Raw genomic sequence first — 6,027 nt, forward strand, 5'->3', positions numbered from 1 at the left:
TTGTTGACTTCTTGACAGTTACATTGATGTGTATTGACTTAAACTTACAATATTTTTAAATATAACCAGAGATGTGTCTTTGTGCGGTCTCAAAAAAGACATCACATTTAATAACAGTTTCACTGTCAGTTGGGTTTGGAAAATTCTGCATTCTCAATTTGTTAGTGAATTTGAAACTTTGGCAACTATAGCTTTTTAAAAACCTAAGGAAAATAAACGTTGTCAGATGTTGTATTTGTTCATAGGTCTTCTTACCAGATCAAATATGGACTAAGAAGAGACAAATATTCAGGAACCTGATCAAAAAAGGATACTTTAAAAGGATAAATCACATTGCCATGATGAACTGGTTTGAGTCAGGTATTACTTTACTATTAACTATTATGACTTATGTATTACATTTGTATAAAAGTTTATTTGTTTCATTTGTCTGTGGCACTAAAGCCTTACGACATCTTTCTCTTTCTCACTAATGTAATCTTATCTTTCCTGCAGATATGGGTGTTACTAAACTCAGGGGTAACACATTTATTCCTATACTCCCTCAGTCAACTAAAGTGGTGGTACGGCCTATAAAATCTGGCTCTAACTATAGATTTTACCATTAATGTAACTATTTTTTTAACCTGGCATTTGATCCACGTCAACAATAACAGCGCATAACCTGATTCCAGCACACTTCTGTTAAAAGTGTTTTTTTAAAGATTGTCCAAAAGTTTCCAGAAGACCAGTAACCATGTGTGAGGAAACATTTAGGAAAACAAGCTGTATTTTTAATGTGAATTTAAAAGCAGTTAAATCATGTGTGCAATGTCTGAGGGTACAAAAAACAACAGATGTCCTTTTCTGTACAGTAGCTCTTCTGTCTAAAAACATTACACGCCGAGTTTAGACTGATATCTTTCTTCCTCTTGTATAGATATGCATGATTTAACATTGCACTCTGATCTTGTATGTGTTTATTTTCAAATGTTACTTGTATGGGAACACATTCTATCCCACAAAATTCTGAGGAATTAACACGTCTTCACAGTTAATGACTAAAACAGGGTTCTGCTCAAAGAATGCAATTCGACTTCAGGTTTTGACTTCAAATGTGCCAGTATTAAGGTTTCGTTTTTCTTTTGGAATTTTGCTTTAGTCATTTTTGATCAGCATGGTACACGTCATCAAAGTTAAGTATACTGTAAATCTATGAATATATATATTTTTTTATATAATACACCAGCATAAGAGTACAAAATAGGTCTCAAAATTCATTATCTCAAAACAAGCCACACAGCTACTACTATGCCAATATAAGATGAAGATAAAAACTTTATCCACAGTTAATTACACAAAAGGAGTTCCTGCTTATAGAATCTGACTGATTAAGGTTTTAAATTAAGATGTAACTGCAAACATCAAGTATTCTGAAGCTGCTCCATGTCAACAATAGAAATATTGTTAGAAATATAAATATTATCAGTGTGTGTAAAGTTTAATGTTTTCTCAAATGCTGTATTGTCAAAAGTTCTCAGGTAAACAGTGAGCATGTGTAAAGTAACTGCAGGAAGGAAGCATTACTTTTAACACACATTTTAAAGGAGTTTGGCAATCGGTGTCTAACTTCTAACTTATGGTTTGGGTGAGTGTCATTTGACATCTGGTAGATTTTTCTTTAAAAAAAAAAACATTGGTTCTACATTCTATGTCTGTGACATTCTATAACAGTCAGAAATACAGTGCTTGAGTTAGCCAACCACAACACCAAATAACCATTATATTTAATGTACTGAAAAATCTATTTGTTTAATAAAGGCATTTAATTTAATCTTCTTTTGTTGTGTTTATACGACAAAAATGTAAAAAGCCTGTATTAACATATATTTAGTATTTTTAAAACATTCCAGACTCCTCCTGAAAAAAAAAAAACCTAAAAAACCAAAGCCATTGACCACATTAACAAAAGGTCGTATTTAAATTAAGGTACTATGTAAATACATTTAGATTAGACAGCTACCTGTTTTAAGAACAGGCAACAGTAGTTTGGTCTTTATGGCCCATGTACTCTTGCAAATCTCATAAAACAAAGCTCTCACCTTTTAAACTGTAGCTTTCTCAGAGCCAGAAGTGGGTAGCTTTCTCTGAGAAGGTTTTCTGCTTGAGCTTGATTTTTCCCCCTCAACTAAGTAAAAACCCAAGGTAGAGCCAAAAGAAATAACAACACTATGGATCCAGTGAAGAGGGTAAGAGCAAAGAGGACTAGAGAGGAAAAAGCACATGTGTGGAGGAGGGAAAGGGCTGAAAAGCAGGGCTGTTCCCAACCCCAGGCTCAAATTTCTAATGATGTCACACATACTACTGAAGTCACTCCTTCAGCAGCTTGAACACGAGCATTCTTCTCTTCCCAGCATGACTGTATAAACTACTATACCAAACCTGAGGTGTGCTAGATGTGTGTTATGAATATATTTTGTCAAATCTGTTGTGGATCTGGTTTCTTAAATGTCGACTAGGGTGGGATTTATTACTGTAATTCAAACCATTTTTATTTGTCTTGCAAACATTTCAAGTAGTGATGAATGTTGGTGTAAGTGAGCAATTACAGTTCCCCTCCCGCTTCTTTTCTGTTGCTAATACATACATGAGGGTCCTGCTTGAAAACCTTTTTTTTGCCACAGATCATTTATTTTGCTTGTCTAGGCTGTCGGTTGAAATGAATAATCATTAGACGGACCCCACAGACTTGTCCACTGTTTAATTCTTCCTTAGATGTTTATTGATTAGCCACCTCTGGGACGTGGTACCTTACACCGTTGACATTTAAAAACTGTCCTCATATGGAACAATAACATTTCTCCCAGGAAGGTCTCCACCAGAAGTTAAAAACTACAGCTTTAACTACATGTACAAAAAATCTAATCAAATAAAATATGACTGTGTATTAATATTTTAACTACCAAAAGTTAACTAATTAACATTGCATGACTAGAATTCTTGTTAAGCATGGGAAGTGATGTTCAGTATTGATGTTCATTGTTTTCTGAAGTATCAGATATAAAAATATAGATACACAACATCCAGTTTGCATGCACAAAACATCTGATTAATAAAACACAAAATGCGGCAAATTGAATTTGATTTTAAGATCTCTCTAGTATAAATTTATTATAGAACAATGGTAATGGGCATGGTCATGTTTTACCTCCGCTTTATCCTGATGAGGGTCATGTGGGTCTGATGCATTTAGCAAAAGGCAGGAAACACCCCGGATAGGTCGCACACACACAAACACCCTCACACTTTAGTAGCTTTAGTTTTTTTTTTTGACTGCATGTATTTGTACTCGAGGAAGGAAACCAGAACACCCGGAGAAAGCTATGCAGACAAAGGGAGAACATGCAAACTTCAAACTAAAAGGACCTTGGCCACCTGGCTGGGGAATTAAACCCAGGTCCTTCTTGCTATGAGGCGACAGTGCTACCCACTGCGCCACCAGGCCACCCTCCCTCTCATAGTTATTTATAAAAAAAATAGTTACATACAGAACTCTATTACTTACTTATTTACAGTATTTGTGCAGATGTTTAATACTCATCAGATTGAAATAAAAAAAACCTAAATGTCTTGCAAAAAGGGCACCGATCAGCCATAACCACCTCCTTGTTTCTACACTCACTGTCCATTTTATCAGCTCCACTTACATTTACGTTTTCGGCATTTAGCAGACGCTTTTATCCAAAGCGACTTGCAATTATGACTGAACACAGTTTTGAGCAATTGAGGGTTAAGGGCCTTGGTCAGGGGCCCAACAGTGGCAACTTGGCGGTGGTGGGGCTTGAACGGCCCTGGGCTACAGGGGACCTCCATACTGACATGTTATACGTACTTTATAATTTTCAAACAGACCTAAGTCAGGAGATGAAAGAGCTAGGTGATGAAAGCAATCTTTTTGGCTTTATGTTTAACATTCAGTTTCTTGGCAGATGAGATCAAAGCAGCCCTATAAAATTATGTTTCCACCTCCATATTTTACTGGGTGTGTTGTTTTTGGAATGTGCAACCCTTTCTTGAAGCATAATTAGCTGAATTGTTGCCAAGTAGTTTTTTATTTGTTTTTGTTGTTGCAAGAATGTATTGATTGATTGATTTATTAATTTTAAAAAATAATAAGATGACTAAAGAAGAAATATGCTGCCTTCAGTTTATTCAAATGTGTTCACAGACAGTTTAATTCAAAGTCAAGTATGTTGTAATTTAATTTTCATGTACTGCTTTATCCGCGTCAAGGTTCTTTATCTTATAGTTCCACTGGGTAACAGGATCCCCCCCCCCCCTGCCCATGACAAAACCGGACAGCTGATAGTGTCGCTGCCATTCAGACCTGGTTCTCAATGGCAGTGTGGCAGTGTAACAGACTGCTGCGCCACCTGAGTGCCAAATTGTTGTAAAATGTTTCATTTGTTTTAAACAATGCATATACCACAAATCACATAAATTTAGTTATTTATTAGGATTTTAACGTCATGTTTTATACACTTTGGTTACATTCATGACAGAAACGGCAGTTACTGGTTACAGAAGTTTATCAGTTCACAAGATTAATGTCAACCACAGTCATGGACAATTAACTATCTCCAATTAACCTGACTGCATGTCTTTGGACAGTGGGAAGAAGCGGCGCTCCCAGAGGAAACCCACACAGACTCAGGGAGAACATGCAAACTCCACACAGAAAGGACCTGGACTGCCCCACCTGGGGATCGAACCCAGGACCTTCTTGCTGTGAGGCGACAGTGCTACCCACCGAGTCACTGTGTCACCAGAAATCACATAATTAAAGAAAAATCTGGAGCAGGTGCTTTACATTGACTGTGTACATTTTAACCATTGGCCACATGGCTTCCAATTCATTCTGTTTTTGTTTGTTTTTTATCAATCCTGAATTACAACTGACCTGCATATCTACAACTGCATTACCACATAAACAATTTATTTTGCTGAATGAATATTTTAGATCCTGTATATTTTTGTATATTCACTTAAATTTGTTAAAGTTATGAACCAGTTGCATTCTAGTCTCATGTTATGAACTCTTCGCTATGAAAATGTTGGCTTGGTGGTAGTGGTGGGCGGATTGATCCAAATATCGATATTATCAATACCAACGTTGGTATTGGTATCGGATAGATACTAGTGTGATGGGATCGATACTTTAGTTTTACTTTTTCTCCTCAATATTCAGCACGTTTCTTCCATTTCATCAGAAAGTAAAGACCGTGTCTGTATAGACTCGCTTCTCTTACATCTTACATGCTCACCTCGCTCCTCCCCTCCTGCTCTGTTGTGTTTTCCTGTGGTACCGTCACGTTGTTATGTTGTTAAAATCCTAACAGACCTCAGTACATTGGTAGGCATTGGAAGATTGTAAGTTTTTGAATACTTTGCAGATGCAGAAATAGGGAGGTTTTTATGGAAATAATAGTGTAAACTAAACGTACGTAAAGTATGTACGGACGCACCTTACGCACATGAATTGGAGCATGTGCAGTGAGGCTCGTATTCTGTTTTTTGGTGAATGAGAGTTCTTTTCTTTTGACTTTGTGCTTATAAATGTAAACATAATAGCATCGATTTTTATTTTTAATTAACAAGGGCTCATATATTCGGTCACTATTAAAAATTTACAATTTAAAATGTATGGATTACAATAATACACCTAAAGGTCATGAAAAATTCATTCAGATTTAGCTATTTGAAGATGCATCTACCGTAATTATTAAAAAGTATCGGTATCGATATCGATATCGCCTATACTGGCCCTGTATTTACTTGGTATCGGATCGAGATACTGGAGAGTAGCGCGCACGTGTTAAAGCGTCATGAGTAGTCATGGGACTTGCAAACGAAAGAATTTTGGGAAAGCGAGTTTTGATGACAGATTTTAAACGTACAAGTCGCCGTAATTCCGGCAAAAATAAAACTACATTTCCCAAGGTGCACTGCGACAGACATATGACTTGCATATGACTCGCTTTTCAGTTG

At 36.4% G+C, this 6,027-nt stretch overlaps 1 protein-coding gene across 1 annotated transcript in view; it reads right to left on the bottom strand.

The window, feature by feature from the left end:
- Positions 1-2,246, bottom strand: part of slc38a5b (solute carrier family 38 member 5b) — a 33,393-nt gene extending 31,147 nt beyond the window's left edge. Inside the window, exon 1 of the mRNA XM_062998955.1 lies at positions 2,082-2,246. The gene's annotated coding sequence lies outside the window, so the exon portion shown is untranslated. The remainder of the gene's footprint in view (positions 1-2,081) is intronic.
- Positions 2,247-6,027: the final 3,781 nt, after the last annotated feature.

The sequence above is a fragment of the Trichomycterus rosablanca genome, chromosome 7, assembly GCF_030014385.1.
Source record: "Trichomycterus rosablanca isolate fTriRos1 chromosome 7, fTriRos1.hap1, whole genome shotgun sequence".
Classification (NCBI taxonomy): Eukaryota; Metazoa; Chordata; class Actinopteri; order Siluriformes; family Trichomycteridae; genus Trichomycterus; species Trichomycterus rosablanca.